This window comes from Balaenoptera physalus, assembly GCF_965194825.1.
Source record: "Balaenoptera physalus genome assembly, chromosome: 16".
NCBI classification, from domain to species: Eukaryota; Metazoa; Chordata; class Mammalia; order Artiodactyla; family Balaenopteridae; genus Balaenoptera; species Balaenoptera physalus.
The window spans coordinates 73,614,291-73,636,830 of record NC_138898.1 but is presented as its reverse complement, the minus strand read 5'-3'; the positions used below and the strand labels follow the sequence as shown (position 1 = coordinate 73,636,830).

The 22,540-nt window shown below is 40.2% G+C and overlaps 1 long non-coding RNA gene across 1 annotated transcript in view; it reads left to right on the top strand.

Annotated features, from left to right (window-relative positions):
• The first annotated feature begins 1,797 nt into the window (after positions 1 to 1,797).
• Positions 1,798 to 22,540, top strand: part of LOC309645687 — a 702,435-nt gene continuing 681,692 nt past the window's right edge. Inside the window, exon 1 of the long non-coding RNA XR_014255016.1 lies at positions 1,798 to 21,936. This is a non-coding gene — a long non-coding RNA (uncharacterized lncRNA). The remainder of the gene's footprint in view (positions 21,937 to 22,540) is intronic.

Here is a 22,540-nt window from a genome sequence, read left to right as displayed (position 1 = left end):
TCACCTTTTCCAGTCAGAAAACTGAATTTCTTATGGGTGATTGAAGAGATCTCTCCAAGAAGCAAGAATACAATTTATTCATTTTAGATTATTAAGCACCTGCTGTATGCCAAGAAATATGCTATTATACATGCCATGGTACAAGTGCTATGAGGGAAAAAATGAGTCACCATTCCCAACCTAGAGGGGTCAGGAAAACATCCATGGAAAATGATATCTGAGTTGCGATGTGAATGATAAGTAGATGTTAACCAAGTAGTAGTTTTCAGAAAAGGAAAGCATGTGTAACAGAGAAGTGTGGTGTGTAGAAGATGTGGAAAAATCCCTGGAAAGCCAGATTACAGAGAGGAATGCAGAAAGTCAAGCGAGAGAGGAAAGGGAGGGGGAGAATACTGCAGATTTGCTGTATAAGTTATGCCAAGGATTTCTAACTTTATTTGAAATGCCCTGGGGAGTCATTCAGAGATTTCTAAGACTGAGGTCACCAAATCAGGTTACTGATTGACTTACTGATAGTTTAGAAATATCACTGTGGCTGGCCTGAGGATGGCTAGACTAGAGTAGGGGAAAGACTAGAAATAGTAAGACCAGTTAGCGTTCTTTGCCACAATCCATGTGAGAGCTGGTGGTGGCCTCTAAGTGGCAGTGACCATGAAAAAAAAATGGATGGATTCCTGAGATATTTAGGAGAGAGCATTAACAGTGCTTAGCAAATTAATGAGTTAAACTGTTCATATTCTCATCTCTGCTACTGTCTCAATATTTGCGTTGGGCAAATGAGTAGAGCTCAGCCCTGCCAGATCTGAATTAGGAGAGCTACCAGAAGGTAGGTGTTGGGGTCAGTTCTGAGGATCCTTCAAAAAGGTGAGTTTTGACTGTTGAGCATCTTTCCCATAAACATACTGACAAGTCTCCTAGCAAAGCAGCGAGTGGAAAAAGTGTATAATGGGGATCAAGGTCTCCTTGGGGATGACAGTTGACATATCAGCACTGTTGCAGCAGTGGGGCCAGCACTGGCCCAAAGCAAACTCTTTGAGTCTGAAATTGGCTAAATTGGACACCTGACAGCTTCAAACTCAGAAGCAGAGCCTGCATCTCAAACAGAGAGGGAGAATTGTCTAAATGCTTCAATTTTTGTAATTGAAGCAATTGCACATCATTTTACATGCCAGCTTGCTGAAAGGATAACCAGTTTGAGCTGAGTGTGGGAATTCAATTATATATCTTCTGTTTGCATCTTTGAAAGAAAACCACCTGACTGGCCTGTCAAACATCCAGCATGTTTGCCTGTTGGAAATTGCTATCTCTTCCTGACACAGGAAATGTCTCTGCAGAAGAGAAACTTATTATATTTTACAAAGCTAGCATAACCCTATCACAAAACATGACAAAGAAAGCATAGAATAAGAAAACCGGAGGCCAATTTTATCTATGAATATAAATGCAAAATTCCTAAATAAAATACAAGCATATGAAATATGGCAGTGTAACACTAGAGGCTTTTCCATTAAAAATTGAAACAAGGCAGTATGTCCACTATGACCTTAATTATTTAACATTACTCTGAAATGTCTGGCCAATGCAATAAGACAAGAAACATAAATAAATGAAGTATATAATGTTGAAAAGGAAGTAGCAACATTTCTCATTATTTTCATATATCTACCTAGAAAATCCAAGCAAATGAACTGAAAAAAAATCTTAGCACTCATAAGAGTTAATTAATTCCTCATCTAGGCATTTAATCTGAAGAAATAGTCAGAGAGCAGAGCTTTATAATAGAGTCTCCTTCCAGCATTATTTTTATAAGGGCATGATCAAATATATTATTTTAGATCCAGATGATGAAATATGCAACCATTAAAACTTATACTTTAAAGAATATTTAATAACAGGGGGAAATGCTCACACATCATGAGAATAAGAATAAAATACAAGCCTAAATACAACGTGATTCCTCTTTTGTAAAATAAGTAAATATGTATACATACATATTTGCATAGAAAATATACTGGAAGGATGGAATATAGAAATGGTATTACAGTTATCACTGGGTAGGGGTTTTTCAACTTTTATAGAATTTACATGAATCAGTCTCACAAATTACACTGTATATATACTATAAAATACACTATTAAAAAATTAGGGGATTAGGTCAGATGATGTCAAAAATCCCTGCCAATCTGTTTCTGGCATAAATATGACAATTTTCTATGAAAATCTGACACTTTAAAACAGAAAAGGATCTGTGATCTTATTACCCCCTGTCAATCTGTGTCAAGCTGTCACATAATGATAGCAACTAACTTCTCTCAGAGATTCTGGAGAGCTGGCCTTCCTGCACACAGACTCTAACCTTCAACCTTATCATCCACAAAGACTTTTCTTTCCTAGCCCAAGCTAGAGCCCAATTTGTTACCCAACTCATTGTTTGCCATATTTGCTGTCTTCCCTGGGCCCCTCTCACCAACCCTTATCAAAACCACATAGCATGACCCCATCTGAGATGAGCTTTCCAGGTGGGCTTATTCTCCAGCATCACTATATCGAGAAGCACTTGGATTCCCAGCTCAGGACCCTCCCCTGGGACATCCAACAAATGTAGAGTTCTATATTTACATGGGACCTCCCTTGATAGATTCCTTATCTGAATTTTTCCTTGTGGTGGACCACAGCAGACCCAACATAGACATCAACCTAGCCGACCAATACTAGGGCTTTAGTCCAAAGGATCTACTCTAGTAGAAATATTTTACCTACTGAAGGTGGCCAGGAGTGGGAAGGCCTTGGGTATTTACTGAGCCCAGTAACTTTAGAGAAAACTGAGAGTCAAATCTAGAGATAGTAGCTGTGAATGTCCCATCCACAGAATGACAGCAAAACCATAAGCCAGAAATGAAATCAAGGATATGGAAGAGTCAGAAATTATGCAGAAAAGCCAGGACACAGCTACAAAGTCTTTGCGAGAGCCAAGACTCAACTTCAGTCATTAGCTGTGGACATGTTGTGATGGATTGAAACAAAAGACACGAGAACACAAACTCAAATGCCCTTAGAGTCCTGGCAGTAATCTAAAAGAGTGAAGCAGGCCAGCTGGAGAATATATGCCTCATTCAAAGAGGGGAAGCCACTGTGTGGGAATGTTGACCCACTGCTACCTGATCTGTTCATTTTTTTTTTTTTTTTTTAATAAAAGCTAGGCCTCCAAATTTCTGTGTGAAATGCTTCAATTTTTAAATGTTGCCAACTAATGTTTTGAATGTTATATAAGTCAAACAAAACACATTTGCAGACTTGATTAGGTCAAAGGAGCACAATTCATGATTTCTGACTAAAAGGTACAAAGTTGGAAGGGGGTTAGGACTTGATTTTTATAACATTGGCTTATCTTCAACTTTCCCCACCTAAGAAGCTTTCCTTTATAGGAGTGTGAGAAAGGAGGAATTATGCTTTCATTTGCTCCAAATAATGATCCATCATGCTCCAGGTTGTTGCAAGGTGGAAACTGTCACCCATACAGCCTGAGCCCCACCTATTCCCCCTGTACCGAGACATCTGGTCAGTTCCCAAGGATTGAATATGTATGCCTAGGGAAACCAATTTTGAGGGCCTCAGAGGTACAACAGTAGTGACTGCAGAAATCGGAATGCTATCACACTTCTAATAGGGTCTGACCCATAGATAGCTTCTATGATCTGTTTCTACCCACAGAATATTTCTGCAACTAACAGTGTGGGGTTTTTTTCCCACACCAACAACCAATTTTCCAACTCTCGAGACACCAGTTGGGTGTCCTAGAATTTAATTCAACTGTGACACTAACCACCTGGAATTAGCATCAGTTAAGGGCCCACAAGATAAGGGCTCAGCCCCAAAGACTGACCCCACTTCAGATGCTAGTTGCACCAGGACTTTTGATGAACTGGGTATAAATTCAGGGAGTTCCCCCAACCCCATCTTCAGGTTCAATAATTTTCTAAAACAGCTCCCAGAACTCAGGAAAGCACTTTTCTTACGTTTACTAGTTTATTGCAAAGGATACAGATGTAGAGCCAAATGAAGAGAGTATATAGAGCAAGGTCTGGAAGGGTCCTGAGAGCAGGATCTTCTGTCCCATGAAGTTGAGGTGCACCACCTTCCCAGCACTTAGGTGCATTCTAACTAACGCTGAAGCTCTCTGAACCCCATAGTTTAGAAGTTTTTAATGGGGGTTTCACTACATAGGCATGATTGATTAGATCACTGGCCATTGGTCATTAACTCAATCTCCAGCCCCCTCCCCTCCCTGGAGGTTTACTAACCACGCTTTGCTCTTTCTAGCCACCAGCCCCCAATCCTGAAGCTATTTAGGAACCCCAGCCACTAGTCATCTTATTAGCATACAAAAGGACACTCTTATCACTCTGGAGACTCCAAGGGTCTTAGAAGCTCTTGAGTCAGAAAGACCAAGTATTTATAATAAAACATGCTCCTATTATCCCCTATCACTTGGAGGGTTTTAGGAGCTCTGTACCAGGAACTGGGGACAAAAACCAAATAGATATTTCTTATTATATCACAATATCACTACAGCTAATCTGTTGGACTAGCTCTAATTGATCATTGTCTATTAATATGGATCTCCAGAGAGTGCAAGCTGATCCAAGTTAGAGAGACAGACGGTTGGATGTCCTCATTGAGAACTGTGGGTTTGTCAACTTTTAAAATCCCCTGCCTAACCCAAGGTTTCAAATGTGCATTGGCCAATGCTTGCTCCATCATTTATTTCGGAGACCTTCTGATCCTTTCTTGGAAGCTTAAGAAGTACAAAGCATATATCTCTATGTTGTTGGCATGGGTAACCTAAAAAAATACATATTTCACCAGACAACATTTCCTCCAAAAAAGGAAACAAAAGTCAGTATCTTATTAAAGAAATCATCAATTTCTCCAAAACTAAAGGACTTGAATTTCCAGATTAAAATACCCTTCTGGTGCCCAGCACAAGGAATGAAGACTCACATCAAAGCATATTTTGAGGGCATTTCAGAATAACAGATAAAGAGAAGATCCTTCCAGGGAGGAAAAACGGGCTGTATATTAAGATATGAAAATTACAATGACATCTGGAACCCAGAACACCCTAGAGAAATACTTTTAAAGCCTGAGGAGAAATAATTTCTAGCCTACAATTTCTAGCTAAACTAGACATTTATTTGTGAAAGTAAAGTCAGTTTTAAATATTCAGGATCTCAGAAAAATTTACCTTCATCTCACATATTCTCAGAAGCTACTAAAGAAAATACACCAAGGAAAAAGAAGACATAAAACCCAGGAAAAAGCTGATGCAACAGAAGACATCAAGGAAGTTTCCAGAATGGTGGTGAAGATTCAGGATAACATCTGTACAGATGGCCTAAGGAGTGACAATCAAAACTGGAGTAGGAGGATGGAAAGTTCCAGGGGTCACAAACACACAAGAGTCTGGAAGCTTATCTGACACAGTTGATGACACTAAGTGAGTTTTGAGAATTTGTTGAATAATTTGCAAAGAAAAACTAAGCAAATAAATCAAAAAAGAGGCAATTATTAACTCCTGGAAAAATAAAAAGTAAGGAACTATAATCATAGGACCACCTTATGGTCCATCAGAGAACAGTATTTTCATAATCATAATAATGTAAAAACTATTTAACATAAAATTTTGATATAACCATATTGAGAGAGTGAGGGAAGGGGAAGAGGAAGGCAATAAGGCAGGGATTGGAGTAGTGCAAGAAAGCTAGCTTCTCAGGTTCCATAGTGGAAAGCCAAAGATTACTTTTTTTAATTAAGATTCTTTAAAAATCAAGAAATGGCAGCTTAAGTGTATAATTTACGAATATGAAAGTACAAATTAGAAGACCTGAGAGTTTAAAGTAATTGCCTCTCATAAACTAGTCTCAAAGGTGAGGTAAAACTGAGCAGTGACTGCAGTTCTTTGTTAAAATACGTGACTTTTTAAATTATGCATGTGTATTGCATTGCTAAAAAATTTTTAATTAAGTTTAAAAAGATATTTGAAAAAGGAATATAGTCTTTCTTACATTATGATTTTCAATTATTACCTAAAACCATCTCTACTGGTAGCAAATATCCCACAGTTTATTCCAACACTTGTCAAGACCCCTGAAGCCCTAGGTCTATTACTGACCTTCTTGCCTTTCTGTCATACATATTTTTCTATCACTGACATGCTCATAATAAACAGCTTCCTTCTAAAACTATCCCTCCTTCATCTGGGAAGGAATTAAGGGAGGGATGTTGGAAGAGAAGTGCAAAATAGAACCAGCTAGGCAAGATGACAAGAATGCTGATTTAACTTAAAAACAGCCAAGCCAAGGGATGTGGTATAAAACTGTGGCAGAGATTGCTAGTTGCCAAAAAGTATCCATTCTTCCCTCCTTTAGCAATAGAACTTGATTTTTTTAAGTTAATTAATTTTTTATTGAAGTACAGTTGATTTACAATGTTGTGTTAATTTCTGCTGTACAGCAAAGTGACTCAGTTATACACATATATACATTCTTTTTCATATTCTTTTCCATTATGATTTATCCCAGGATACTGAATATAGTTCCCTGTGCTATACAGTAGGACCTTGTTGTTTATCCATTCTATATGTAATAGTCTGCTTCTTCTAATCCCAAACTCCTAATCCATCCCTCCCCCACCCTCCCTCCCCCTTTGTGAGCACAAGTCTGTTCTCTATGTCTGTGAGTCTGTTTGTTTTGTAGATAGGTTCATTTGTGCCATATTTTAGATTCCATATAGAAGTTATATCATATGGTGTATGTCTTTCTCTTTCTGACTTACTTCACTTAGTATGTGTATGATCAGGCCACTCAACATGGTTGCTCTCTTGCTCTCTGTACATCCTGTGCCCAACCAGTGCCTGCTTCACCTATATCTTATGCAGCTAGAGATCGTTCTTATCAAAGGGGCAGTGAGGGGTGTGCCCCTCTGCTGGTTTCCCTGGTAACTAATGAGCCCACCTGATGTTAACGACTCCTATAACTGGCAATCTCCCCACACCCCCCCAGGAGTGAAGTCTGTCACCATATCCTGCCTGCGGTGCCTGCAGTGGGATGTCCCTCCAGGACCTTGCATCATACGCATAAGACACCCCATCCATTAAACCATTGATGTCTCTGTTGCTGACTCCAGGCTCTTTCTTCAGTCTTGAAGCTGGGCAGCACAGGCCTTGTAGGCCTGCGGGGTACAGCCCACCAGTATGATAATCTCTAGTTGCAACCATGTTCCTATAAATGGCATTATTTCACAGAACTCTATTTTATTTGGAGTGGCAATGCATTCTTTTTTTTTTTTAGCTGCATCGGGTCTTAGTTGCAGCACGCGGGGTCTTCTTTGAGGCGTATGGGCTCTTTCGTTGAGGCGCACGGGCTCCTCTCTAGTTGTGGCGTGCAGGGTTTTCTCTCTCTCTAGTTGTGGCGTGCAGGCTCCAGGGCGCATGAGCTCTGTAATTGTGGCGCGTGAGTTCCAGAGTGCATGGGCTCTGTAGTTTGTGGCACGTGGGCTCTCTCGTTGAGGCGCGTGAGCTCAGTAGTTGTGGCCGTGGGCTTAGTTCCCCCGCGGCATGTGGGATCTTAGTTCCCTGACCAGGGATCGAACGTGCGTCCCCTGCATTGTAAGGTGGATTCTTTACCACTGGACCACCAGGGAAGTCCCGGCAATGCAGTCTTAAAAGACTACTTTGCCCCACCTCCCTTGAGGCTAGATGTGACCATATGATTGCATTCTAGTCAGTGAAATGTAAATGGAAGTGTGGGTTGGATTTCCAGGAAGGCTGCTTAAAGGAAGCTACCTCAGATGGGCCATCCACCCATTTGTCTTCCTTTTTCTCCTTCTTCCTGGCTAGTGATGATTAGAGCTCCAGCAGGCATCTTTGACCATGAGGTGCCCTTGATAATAAAAGCCACACACTGGAATGGCTTATATGTACCAGAAAGATAAAAGGAGCTGGATCAATAATGAAGATGCCTCTCCAGACTTGAGTGTTGGCCTCCAGACTTCTTTTACATGGGAGAGAAATTAACTTCTCTTTTTAAATCAGTTTTAATTTTAGTTTCCTGATACATGCAGCCAAACCTAATCCTGATACAGAAATTATATAAAGTGTATGTTTAATTCTGCTATAAGTGTCTCCAAAGGGACTGTATTCCTTTAACAATTGTATTTCTAAATAAATCTTTCTGGGAGACTCCTAATATGTGAAGGCAAGTTGGCTGCTAAGGAAAACTATCATAGAAATATACAGTGTATCAACAATCTCTTCTGCGAACACTAAATTCACTGGAAAAGTTGATTGAAGTAGGGGAAAAAAACTGAGGCAAGTAAAGCAAGGGGAAAATTCTCTTCCAATGTGTAAAAGAGAGGAAATAAGCTTTTGACATTGTAGGGAGGAAGAAATGCTGTGTTCTGCATAAGCAGGGGCTCCTGTATTTTTCTTTCTCCTGGAAGCTTTGATCTTAAGGTCTCTGAAAAGAGATTAGAGAAGGAAAGACAGATAGTGAAAGTGTCAAGAATCTGCTGACTGAGCAAGGAAGTTTCAGGCAGTTAGAGAGGGAAATCTCACTACTGTGCTCAAAGCTGTGAAGACCTGAGAAGAAGATGAGAAAAGAAAAAACCAAACACCTGGGAAGGGAGCCGATGAAGGCTATTGGGAGCCTTTGGTAACTATATTGATTGTTTGATGGAAATCTGAGTTAGTCCTGGGAGGCCTGGACACCGAGTAAGGATTCACAGTGAATTATAATGCTAGCTTCTCCGTCAGGATTGCCCTATTACTCAGATCAAATGAACATAGCTCACTATCATCACCTAGTGGAAATATACATAAATTACAGGAACAAAACTGGTGGAGAGGTTTAATTTACACAGTACATTTCTTTAACTGCTCTCAGTTAATGTGCTGTGTTCAACATGGCAACCAAGTTCAGCTATTGCCTATCCAGATAACAATATTCATTTTGTTTAAAGTTATGTTTATTGTTGTTATATATGTATGACACGATTACAGCTTACAAAGAGCTTTTGTACACATTATCTTATGCAATTAGCACAGCATACCTGTAAAGTTATCAGGAAGGTAAGACTCAGAAGATTAAATGATGAGCTAAAATCTCACTTAAAAGGATACATCTTGTGTTTTTAACTTTTGGACATATAATTTAGTGCTCACTCCCACTAGTGATGCTGAGTCAGGACTAAATATGGAGGATTGTGATTTTATGTTTCATTGATCAGGAATCAGCTTTCCTCCAAAGTGATGTGTAAGGATGAACCAGGAGAGAAAATAAACCCCATCAGAGGTGACTTTCTTGGGATGTTAGTGATAATAAAGCATAGGCTTCATTACTGACAGGTTAGGTTTGTCTGAGAAAAGCAAAAGTCATATTTCTGTCTGCTGTTCCTCTGCTGGAGCAAGTCCACAATACTGGTTAAATCCTCAGTCTATCCTTTTCTTTGGTCATTTAGTTTAAGAATATTATTTTTATAAAAATGAGAACTATCTTGTCCATCACTGCTCACAGAAAAGCTGCTGAAATTTCTAGTCACTTCAAAATCATTTGTCTACTTTTTCAATCGTCATCCAAGTCAAATGTATCATGAATTCTGGCAGCTGGAAGCAATCTCAGAAGGACTGACCATCAGGATTCGATTCAGAGCAAGTTACACATGTCAGCACCATAGTTTATAAAGTATCTTCATGTGCTCTATGTACTTTGAGACTTAAAATAATCCAGCATCACAGCCATTAACATTATCCTCAATTTGTATCTAAGAAAACCAAAGCTGAGAGAGTTAAATGTCTTAAAACAGAAAGTAATGGAGCTGGAAATTAAACCCTGGAATTTTTTTTACCCCAAACTGCAAGCTTATTCTACAACACTACATTGAATTAAAATGTCTAACTAGTCTCTGTATAAAATCAGTTAGAGCAGACTGATTAACCACAATGAAGAAGAGAAGGAACACTTTTTACTTTTTATTTGCTCACATTATATAAACTATTTCAGAGATTTAAAAAATGAATCCTTAAAGGCTTGAATCACCACAAAATACATAGAATTACTATTCTTACTATATAAAGAACTTTTAAAAATCAAGAAAACATTCTAATTCCATAATTTAAAAAAAGCAAAGATCACGAATAGGCAATTTGTATAAGAAAAATATAAATAAATATGAATATTCAATAGCACTGATAATAAAAGACATTTTAGGGACATGTAGTCATCTTTCACCTTTAGAGTCTAACTACTAACTGAGGAATTGGCCAAGGTCTATAAAACCAGAAGGTACTCAGCATGGGAAGGTGTAAATCCTCCCATAAACTACCAGTGGGAGTGTAAATTGACACATTGATTCTGGAAGTATGAAATATTCTGGAAATATGTGGTAATATGGGTCAAAAGAGTCCAAAAACGTTCATACCAAGGAGCTTGGGATTAATATTAGCAGCCCTAATCAAACTTCTCAGTAAATTTTGAAAACTCCCAGTACACCATAAACTAGGACTGACAATTAAGTTACTATCATTGTAAGGGAAAACTAGCCAGTAAGTATTAGACCCACAAATCTGGATTTAAAATCACAGTGATGGACCAACTGTCCTAAGCTGACAACAGAGTCTCCAAGCTGTAACTGACAATTAAATGAGGACATCTGGAAAGAATGGGAAGACTGCTGGCACACAGTTGAGCAGACAAAGCACTGAGCTGTCTCATTAAATCCTATTAGGAAAGGGTTAAATCTGGAAAATACTTAGACAATCTTTACCATGAAGATTCTAAAAATATAAATATTAAAATGGATGGGGGTGAAAGCCCATTCTTAGCACATTTATACATGTTCTACACCTTATTATCATGAATTGCATACTGGCTAGTTTATTAGAAGTTCCCTAAGACATCATGATTTCAAAGGTTGTTGTCTTCTTCCAAATGTAACCCCCAATCCTGAGACTATACATAGGCCTACCTTGGGAATTTTTTTTGTTGTAACGTTTATTATGTGAAAAGTTTATTCACCCAGAAGTTGCAATGTAATATCAGCATTATAATAGTTCTCACTCTCTATGACCTCATTGACTTTACTTGTAACATCATTTGTTTTAAGTGGCTTAACGTGACTTACGAATCAGAAAACATCAAGACATATGTGTTTACTTCCTTCCATAGACCTAGTGGACGGGAGGGAGGGAATTCTAGCAGTTTTATTTCTAGAAAAGTCAGGTAAATTTAAGTTGTTTCCATATATTATAAGAGGTATGGAAGATTTCTCATAAGGATTTACTGCCATTATCAGAAGAAATTTTGGAGAATGGCCAGCAACTTTAAAGTGGCCAGGAAGGCAGGGCTATGGCTACACAAACACCTAAAGTGTAGTCAGTCATGCAGGGTATAGGCTGCCAAAGCACAAGTAACTCACCAATCTTTGCAAACATAAAGCTGAAGCCAATCACACACTTGTGTTTCACATATGGCACTGACACCTAAGTTCAAACCACTGTATTATAACCAAGGTAAGCTTCAACTTCCTCAGGAGACACTCTTGTGACCAAAGGAATAAAGTTCTGTCCCACTGTGGAATTTGCTTTAGGGTGTCCTAGGTATTCCTTACCAAAATACCTCAACATTTACATCGTTACATTAGAAGTCCCTACGTAAATCTAATATGATGCTGCTCACCACCTTAACCACAATTTATTGGTTCACATCTGAGTACTTGACCCAACTGTGTCAATCAGAATAGTTCCTCTTGGAAATTGGAAATAGGATTAAGACTCCCATCTCTGATGACTGCTCTCCAAATGGAGGAGACCTATTGACAGTGATTATTTCCAATCCTATATGTGTTGTCTGTTGTTGTGTAAAATATTAACCCAAAACTTAGTTTCTAGGAATCAAGAATTCAGAAGGGGCTTAGCTGTATGGTTCTGGCTCAGAGTGTCTCCTGAGGTTACAGTCAGGATGTCGACTGGACCTGCAGCATCTGAAGGTTTGATTGGGGCTGAAGAATCCACTTCCAAGATGACTCACTCACATGCGTGTTGGTGGGAGGCCTCAGTTCCTCACCACATGGACCTCTCCACAGGGCTATTGACATGACATGAAATGACATGACTCCTCAGAACAAGTGATCCAGGAGAGAGAGCAGCAAGGAAGCCACAATACCTTTTTGGTCCTAGCCTCAGCAGTTACAAACCGTCATTCTGCCACATTCTGTTCATTCAAAGCAAGCCACTAAGTCCAGCCCACACACAAGGGGAGGCGGATTAGGGTCCACCTTTTGAGGAAAGAATTGTGAAAGAATTGGAGGGCCTATCTTCAAAACCCCCACAGAAGTATATATGCAGAGAGAAACAGAAGTGAGTAAAGGAGAGAGAAGTCCGCCGGGTCTCCTGACTATAGCTCATTTCTGAGACCGGCTGCACTTGGGTTTTACTGAACACCACTGTATTTGTAAAGACAGGTTTTCTTCCTGAAGTTACCCTGAGTTGGTTTTAATTACTTTTCAACCAACAGGACCATAATCATTGCATGGATCCTCCAATTAAAAACTTTGCTTCTTCTGACGATTCTGCTTCAGCTACTTGGCTCACTCACCCAGAGACCTGGGCACTGATTCTTCACAATGGATAACCCCAAAGTCTTTTGTCACTCTCCTAGGTGATCCCACCTACCAAAAACTGAAATAACTATGGATGCCCTTCTTCCAGTCCTGCCCCTGCCCTCTTCTGGATGCTGCCTAGTACTATAAGAAGAGAGAGAAGATAAAACAAGAAACCAGAATGGAAGATTCTCCAGAGCATGTTTGGTCTGGACAGTAAGTATATGGGATCTCTCTTTTTTTTAAATTTGTATTGGAGTATAGTTGATTTACAATGTTGTATTAGTTTCAGGTGTACGGCAAAGTGAATTATCCACTCCTTTTTAGATTCTTTTCCCATATAGGTCATTACAGAGTAATGAGAAGAGTTCCCTGTTCTATATAGTAGGTCCTTATTAGTTATCTATTTTATACATAGTAGTGTGTATATGTCCATCCCAATCTCCCAATTTATCTCTGTCCCCCTTTCCCCCCTGGTAACCAACAGTTTGGTTTTTACATCTGTGACTCTATTTCTGTTTAGTCAATAAGTTCATTTGTACCACTTTTTTGGATTCCACATGTAAGTGATACATATGATATCTGTCTTTCTCTGTCTGACTTACTTCACTCAGTATGACAATCTCTAGGTCCATCCGTGTTGCTGCAAATGGCATTATTTCATTCTTCTTTATGGCTGAGTAATATTCCATTGAGTATACAGGATTTCTGAGAAGGACATCTGCCTGAAAGTTTGAGTTCAAAGTCAACTGCTACTGAAGCCAACAAAAAAATTAATGTCTAATGAATGACCTTAGTCTTTTGCTAAAAGTTTCTCTCTTTACCCAGCCTCAACTATCTGGGCAATACTTCATAAAATATATTGCCCAGGAAAAGAAGGGGGTCTCCAAAATCTCCAACCAGAAAAAAATGATTAAAAAAATAGCAGTACATAACTGATATAAGAGCAAACCCTCCCCTATTACTTACTTGTCAAGGGGTTATAGGCCCTGTGGTGACAGATGAAGCAAATTGGAGATTAAGGCTTTGTTAGTGCTTGTTTTGTACTGCCCAAGACAGAGAGATGTTTCTGGTGGGTGCCGGGATTTTGGTGACTGGGGAGGTCCAGTACAGGATGGACTGGGAAAAACATCACACTCTTTCAAAGTGATTGAGAAATATTTCTCAAGACGGAAGGAAAGAAAAGGAACCAATATTCATAGATACCCTCTGTTGTGGTTGGCACTTTGCTAAGTACTTTTATAATTGCCCACAGACCGAGAGTGTGTATTCAGAGTAGATCCTGGGGAGCACAACCAAGATCTCTTCAAAGCCAGTGCAGCCCAGCTGGGAATATAGGCTACTGGAGGCTCACAGCTGTACCTCTTACTAGAAACTGCCCTAAGTTATAGGGAACTACATCACCCAATGTTATACACCATCCCAGGGGATGACATTTGGTCGATGATTGTTTGGATCAAGGGTTCAAAGGCTCAGCACCTCTCTCTCAATTTGGGACTCTGAAGGCTGTCCCAGCTCAAGTTCTCGTTCGAGTTCCAGAGGCCTCAGTTGCTACCATATTGCAGGTCAGCTTACCCCTCTGCCCACTTTCTTAAAAGTGTATCTCCCCAGTAAACCTCTGCTTGCAACTTTCCATCTCAGAGTTTTCTTCCAAGGATCCAACCTAAAGCAGTACTATTATCTCCATTAGCCAGATGACAAAGCTGAACTTCAGAAAGTTTTATTGACATGACTGTGGTCTTACACCTAATGCTGGAGCTCTGATTTGACCTGAGACTGTCTTATTCTAAAGTCATATTGTTCTCAGATGGAATTTCCACCAATTATACATTTAATATCTTTTTCCATTTTTCAACTACTTTAGTGCCTGGAAGGGCATCCTAAGGATTTTACCTGAAAATTCTTACCATTGCAATGGTTTGCCTGCCTCATTGCAATAGTTAGTACAAATTTGGTTTGTGTATTAGTCTTAGTGTGTCTAGACAATGTGAACCTGTCTCTAATGGAATCCCATTTTAGGGGAATGGATAAAGCAGTTTGTCACTTTGAGGTCTTGCTTGAGAATTTGCCCACCACTGTAGCTGCCCCAGCCTTCTATGTCATTTTGCTTAGTACACTATATGTTCTGTAGCTTTTCCAGCAAGACCAAAGCAAACCTCTGTGTTCTCAATTGCAGTAAGTTATCTCTGGGTACCTTAGGTAAACTAAGAAGGAGCAGCTCCAAAGCCGAAGAGGGAGACATGTGAAGAGGAATGTCCAGCTTCAAATTCTGCCAGCCCAGCCCATCAAGGTTGTAGGCAATGGGGATCAGGACTAGTGGTGTCTGGGGAGCCATAGACACAATGAGAGTTGCATCTCCAGACTTTGAATTTCTAACGCAGCGACCAGCAGAGTGATTTATTAGACTGACCTCATGGATCTATATCAGACAACTCTCACCTTCACATTAGGATCAACAATCCCAGGAATTGCTTAATATTAGAGAAAAATATATACTTTTTATGGCTGCCTTTGTGAATCTCATACAACCAATGACAGAAAAATAGTTAAGTTTTCTGTAATAGAAGATGGAAAGAGATTCTCTGGTCTTATCTCCATTTTAAAGTCTCTTGATTCTTTTGGTTTATTTTTATTTTTAAATTACAAAAACTAATATGGCAATGGCCAATTGTATAATAAGCAGAAGAATATAAACTAATAAGTAAAAGTTCTCTTTTAATTCTTTTCCAAAGCCACTCCTCCAAGATATTACCACCAGTAACAGTTTGAAGTATGGTCTTCCAGGCTTTTTTCCATGCTTTTTCAAACGTGCATATGTATATTACATACAAAAGTGAACATATATACCTACACACACACACACACACACACACACACACACAGCTGTAACATAAATATGATTATGTTATACAAATTGTTCAGTGTCTTCTGTTATTTAAAACAATGCAGTAGACTTTCTCATGTAATTAATGTAATCCAATGTCACATAATTATTAACAACAATAATAATACTGGTGAGAAGTATACTGTGAATAGACACTCTTTCAAGCACTTTCCATCTATTAACACATTTACCCTCATGTTTGGTTTATAGATGAGAAAACTGGGGACCCTAGAGATGTTATTAAACTTGCCTAAGGGCACATAGTCAGTGAGTGAAAGAGTTGGGATTTGAATCCAGGCAGTTTGCCTCCAGAACACTGTTCTTATCATTGAGTCAGGGACATCTCTCTAATCAATCACATCAGGGAATTGTGAGAAGATGCCCTGTGTGCTCCTAAGGCAGGGGAGCTACTCACTGCAAAGCTATCACCGAAGCCTGAGATTCCTAGATGCCCATTTCATAGAACTGGAAGCCTGAATGGACACCAGTTTCCTCTCAGTAGAGTTGTCGTGACACACATTGCAACAGGAAAGGTCCATGAGACTGAGTCTCAGAAATTAAAGCTGAGAAAAGATCTTAGTGCCTACATTTATTGTAGTCTTTAAAGACAAGCACACACAAAAAAATTGGATGTTACTTTGGATTTTATTATGATTTGGAGAAGAAATGGAGTATAAGAAATTTTTAAGATTGAAAACACAGTGGGCATTTAGCAGATGGTGGGTGGATGATGGATGGATGGATGGTTGTTTGGATGGATGCAGGAATGAAAAAATGGACACATGAAAGAAACAAAGAGCAGCTGAAGAAGCTGGCTTGGGTCCTAGAAATGAGCCTGAGTCTTAACCCTTGAAAGACTGCTTGTCCCTGGCCCACGCCCAGAATTCTGTTCCAGCAACCCTCATGTATTTCTGATTTGGGAATTTGGGTTTGGTCCCACACAGGCTTCCTGACCACTGAGTCTCAAAGTCATTTTTCTTCCAGCCAGTTCCCTGTTCGATCTTTCTCTTCTTTCCTGCTAAACTTCTTTCTGGTTTTCTTCTATTTCTTCAATCTTCCTTTATTATTTTTGTTTGATTTTCTTGTTTTAATTTAAAGTGTAGTATTTACTCAATATAACCAGTGAAATAATGCAAAAGATGTATAAATGAGTGTCTCTTAATGCTCCCTTTCTATTCCTGCCTTTCTGAGATAACCAACATCAACAGCCTGTTGTACATTTTTCCACCTCTACTCACACTCATAAAAACATACACAAACATATAATCACATGTAGAAAAGGTCACTGAGGTATTCAAGTTCCAAAAATAGAATCATATTATACACCTTGCTTTACAACTCTATTCTCCCTAAATATATCACAAAGACCCCTCCAGGTCAGTAGACCTAGATATAACTTATTCTTGTTGTTGTTGTTAAACTTGTTTTTTTTTATAAAATACTACACAGTAAAATTGACCTTTTTGGGAGTATACAGTTCTGTGAATTTTAGCACATCTATGCATTCATATAACCACTGCCACAGTAAGGATATATAACATTTCCATCACCTCGAAAAGTTCCCTCATACTCCTTAGTAGTCACATCCTCCTCCCACCCCTAATCCCTGGCAACCACTACTCTGTTGCCAACATTACAGTTTATGGGAGGTCTTTGCATATTAAGAATATTAATACTTTTTCTGTCACATGTGTTATAAAAAAGAAAATTCCCCAGCCTATAGTTTGGCCTTTGATTTTGTTTTGTTCTTTTGCCATATGTTTGCTTTTGTTTTTAATGTAGTCAATGGGTCTATCTTTTTCTTTGTGGGTTCTGGGTTTACAGTCTTGTTTGATTGGAAAGTCATCCTCTACCCAAGTTTTTTTTAACGTTTTAAACATTTTTCTCCCAATATTTATACTCCTTAACATGTACAAACACCTTAAGAGTTAACTATTATCATTTCCATTCCTCTCTTACAGATGAGGGGACTGGGGCTTGGAGGGATGACGTCACCTGCCCAAAGATGCCCATAAAGGAAGGTGCAAAGCAGTGATTTGGACTCCAGTGATCCCACACAGAGGCCAGGGGCTTAACCTCCAAGCTTACCCCCTGCTTTATCATCTCCAAGTCAGAGGCCAAACTGTCCTTAGGGAGTGTTGTCCTTGATCTTCTACACAGACTGAGAAAAAAAATCTTTACAAATAAGTGACAAAGCAAACGTGGTGGGAATAAGAGCCCACTGCTGCTCAGGGATGCACCCAGCATCTCTGATGTCAAAACCACAGCTTTGGAAGGTAACAGTGAGTATAGGAACTGTGCAAGGCCAGTGGGGAGAGAAAGGGCAGTTATTTGCTTTGGAGTTTGGGGAAAACCATGTACACAGTGGAAACAGCACAAAGTTTAGAATCAGACAGACCTGGGAGAATGCCTCTTACTAGCCTGAGTGAGCCAGGTCAGGTTACTTAATCTTTCTGAGCTCTAGCTCTCTCACCTATAAAATGGCAATAATAGTATCTGTCTCTCAGAGATGTTATGATCTTCAAAGGGACATCTGTCATGATGCCTGGCATATAGTAGGTGATTATAAAATGTACTTTTCCCTGCCCTCTAATGCAAACATTGAGCCAAGCCCAAGAGAGGGCAGCCAATCTTGCCAACTACAATTTTCACAAGGATAAGGAAGCAGAGTTGTGAATCCAAAAAGCACAGGGACCAGTAGACCAAATAGGCATACAGCTTTTAGGCATAATAGTACCTAATATTTACATAGTGCTTGTCATGTGCCCGGTACTTTGTCAACTCACTTAATCTTTGTGACAACCCTATAACCTAGGTACTATTATTATTCACACTTACAGTTAAAGAAACTGAGTCACAGAGAGGTTAGTTAACTTGTTCAAGATCATATAGTCAGTAAATGGAAGAGCTGGGATCTGAACACAGGGAGTCTAGTTCCAGCATCCATACTCTAGCCAATGTGCCATGCTATGTACAGTATTCTATATGACATCATACTATATACCACATCATACCACACCATACCATACTATACCATATGTCTATCCAAAAGCAATACCAGAGACTCGTGATTAGCTAAGGATGATAAATTGAGGGAATTGGGGAAAATGGGCTAGCTGACGTATGAGCTGAGAATGAGAACTGGGTGTTGAGGTCTTCAGTAAACTCGAGCAAAGATTATTCTGGGGCCTGCTGTCCTGCTGAGAGTCTAAAGTGTGCCATTTCATTTCAAGCCATGTGAAAGACCACTCCTTCTGACAGCTTCCTGTGGAGTAGACCCAGCATCTGTCAGGGTGTTTTGTAAGCAAGCTGCAGAAATCAGCTCTAGCTAATTTAATAAAAAGGGAATTTAGTAGAAGGATTTATGGAGAAGCTCAGAGAATTGAAGGAAAAACTGAATAACCAGAGAAAATGTGAATTGGAACCACTCTGCACGTCAAGGTATCAAGAACTAGTGACTAATCTCTTCTGGACCCCACCATGAAGACGAATAGAGTCCAGACATTTCCCAGCCCCTGTTACTCTTCTCAAGATTCCAGAAAGAGGGCATCTGATTGGACCAGCCTGGGGCTTGTGCCCACCTGTGGCCAGAGGAGGAAGTGTACTAAGAAGCTGCCGCTGAGAGCCCACATCGTCTTGCTCACCTGAGTTTGCCTGTAATTTTGGTAGACAGTTGCCAGCCCCGTAACAGCATCTCATCTCAAGATCCTGAATCTCTCTTCTACTCTCAAACAACAGAGATAGAAGTTGGAAGAGTCCATCCCCCCCCATCCCTAGCCTCCAGGGGGATGGCTCTGAGGCAGGTCTCAAGCAGGACTGGTCCTCATCACCCAAAGTGGTAATCCACTCAATAGCATATCCTGTACTGGTTTTTGTCCCTTTCCTATTCTCATTTTCCCCTCTTTCTTAAAAAGTGCTTCTAAAATCACCTTCCAGGGACTTACCCGGTGGCGCAGTGGTTAGGAATCCGCCTGCCAATGCAGGGGACATGGGTTTGAGCCCTGGTCCGGGAAGATCCCACATGCCACGGAGCAACTAAGCCTATGCACCACAACTACTGAGCCTGTGCTCTAGAGCCTATGAGCCACAACTACTGCGCCCGTGTGCCACAACTACTGAAGCCCACACGCCTACAGCCCATGCTCCGCAACAAGAGAAGCCACCGCAATGAGAAGCCCGTGGACCGCAACGAAGAGCAGGCCCCACTCGCCGCAACTAGAGAAAGCCCACGCACAGCAACGAAGGCCCAACGCAGACAAAAATAAAATAAATTTTAAAATAAAATCACCTTCCAAATATATTACCTGCACTTGAGTCCTTTACCCAGGGTCTGTTTTGGCAGAAACCCAAATTAAGACAAATACCTCATTTGACAGTCCCACAATATGGTTTACAGTGCAGGGAGAGTAGTTTTCCCCCAAAAAAGCAGGGTGCTATTACCAAAAGAAAAAAGAAAACATGTTGAACAGAAAAACAAAAGATTCCCAGCTCAAGCAGGTAGATCTTAGCTTTCTCTATACAGAATCCCACTTTAGAATCATCACCCAAAGCTTTGTCTGCCCAACAAAGTCAATGTGAATCAATTCCTCTTCAAAATCCTCAAGGCCAGAGCCGAGATACTCAGACAAAGGAAAGTCCTACTCAGACACTTTAATGCACAATGAGAAGGCCCCGGAGACCTGTAAATCAGGTAGCATTACTGTTGTCATGGACAATAAGTGGGAATGTATCTGTCCATCTCATCCTCTGTGATGAGTAGGTATAAAATTGCTCCTTGTCACCATGCAGACCCTTAGATCATTCTGCAGCATGTCCTGGGTACTTAGTAGGCTGGTGATTTTTCAGCCTGATAGCCCTCACTGATGGCCATTCGAAGCATAGAATACACTTAAGAATTCATGACAATACGAAAAAGGCCATAAAATCAGGACCCAAGGGAGCAAACTCTGAAATCCTTAGGAATTCAGCAGGAATCGGTCTTGGCTCCTGACTGATTATTCAACACATAGAAGCTGAGGCTGCTAATGAGACTCCTGAAGAAGCCTCAGACCTATGCCAGAAAGTATTCAGAGTGCCCACTACTTACCTGGATCATGTATGGCCCTTTGTGTGCAGAAATGGTAATGCCCCTTGCCCCAAAGAGCTCCATACAGACCTATAAACAAACAATTATGGCACCTGCAATATGCATTTATTCAATGAATATTTATTGAGTTATATTTATGTTATATTTATATTAATTTCTTGCTCACACATCTATGGGTAGTGGGCTTTGGCTGATCTAAGCTGAGTTGGATCCAGGTGTGCTGAACTTGTCTCTCCTTTTTTCTGGGATGAGCTGGACTCTTAGGGCATTTTTATCCTGTAGTAATGACAAGAATGCAAGAAGGCCGGTCCAAATACACAAGTACCTTCCAACCCTGTGCCTGTATCATGTCCACTAACATCCCAACGGTCAGAGTAACAAGGTCAAGAGACAGGAAAGTGCACCCCACCCACCATGAGGCCATGACAAATGGATGAATACTATTACAAGGGAGATGAAAAATAGAGGGCAGGACTTTCATGGTGGTGAAGAGGTTAAGAATTCACCTGCCAAGGCAGGGGGCATGGGTTTGATCCCTGGTCCGGGAAGACCCCACATGCCGCAGAGCAACTAAGCCCATGCGCCACAACTACTGAGACTGTGCTCTAGAGCCCGAGAGCCACAACTACTGAAGCCCGTGTGCCACAACTATTGAAGCCTGTGCACCTAGAGCCCATGCTCCACAACAAGAGAAGCCATCGCAATTAGAAGCCTGTGTGCTGCAACAAAGAGTAGCCCCCACTTGCTACAACTAGAGAAAGCCCGCATGCAGCAACGAAGACCCAATGCAGCCAAAAATAATAAATAAAAAGAAAGAAAGAAAGAAAGAAAAATAGAGGGCCAATAATTCAATTCATTGCCGCCTGAATGACAAGAAACAGGCAGCCTTGTGAAGATCAAAGGAAAGGAGCTCTGTATGGAACCATGCACAGATAACAGAAAGAGGGAACAGCTAGGATAAGGGCAAGAGAAACACACAAGATGGGCACCTAATCCAGTTTACAGAGGTCTATGTGGGCTTTCATATCTCATAAAGGTTTCTCCTACACTCCCTACCCTAATAAAGACCTACCCTCAAAGACAATGAGACTGAGATATAGATGTCCAACTGCTGGACAAAGGAATCCAAGGGCTAATATTCTCTCTGTTTCTTTTTCTTTATTCTTAGACCACTGCCATACCTCGGATGACACTGGTGGCCATCAAAGAACAACTTCAAGCAAGTAAGAAAACAGTTTCAAGCAAGTGGCTGGAGCAGAAACCAGGCCACAGGGAATCAAGATTGTAAGAACATGGTTCCTACCTAAAAAATGTGTAGATATTTACTCTGAAATTTACTAGAGATGAAAAATGAGAAAGAAAGAAGAGAGGGTAGAAGAATGTACCATTCCAACTGCAGGGCATTTGCATGTGCTTTTCTTTCTACCTGGAATGTTTTTCCACCAGATCTCCCAGAGCTGACTCCTCCTTATCACTCAGATCTCAATTCAACTGTCACCTCCTCAGAAAGACTTACCCTGACATCTCTCTCCCCATCTAAAACATCCCTGTCCCACCCCACATCACTCTCTAGCACAGACTATTTTCTTCATTGCATTTATTCGTATCTGTATTTGTGTTTTTATTTTTGTTTGTTGACTTGCTTATTATCTGTCCTCCCCGCTAGAGTGGGTTTAAGTACCTTTGTTCTGTCTTGTTCACTGCGCTCCCACTGCCTTCAATGGTGCCTGGGACTTGGTAGGTGTTCAAAATAGTTGTTGAATAGATAAAATGATGGATGAATCAATGAATAACTTTGAAAACAGTGAAGAAGAGGAGAAAGTGGCAATGATAAAAGAGAATAACAAAGAAAAAAAATGAGAAGTAGTAGAAAAAAAAAGAATGTGGCAAAATTGAGAAGAGCAAAGAAAGCAGGT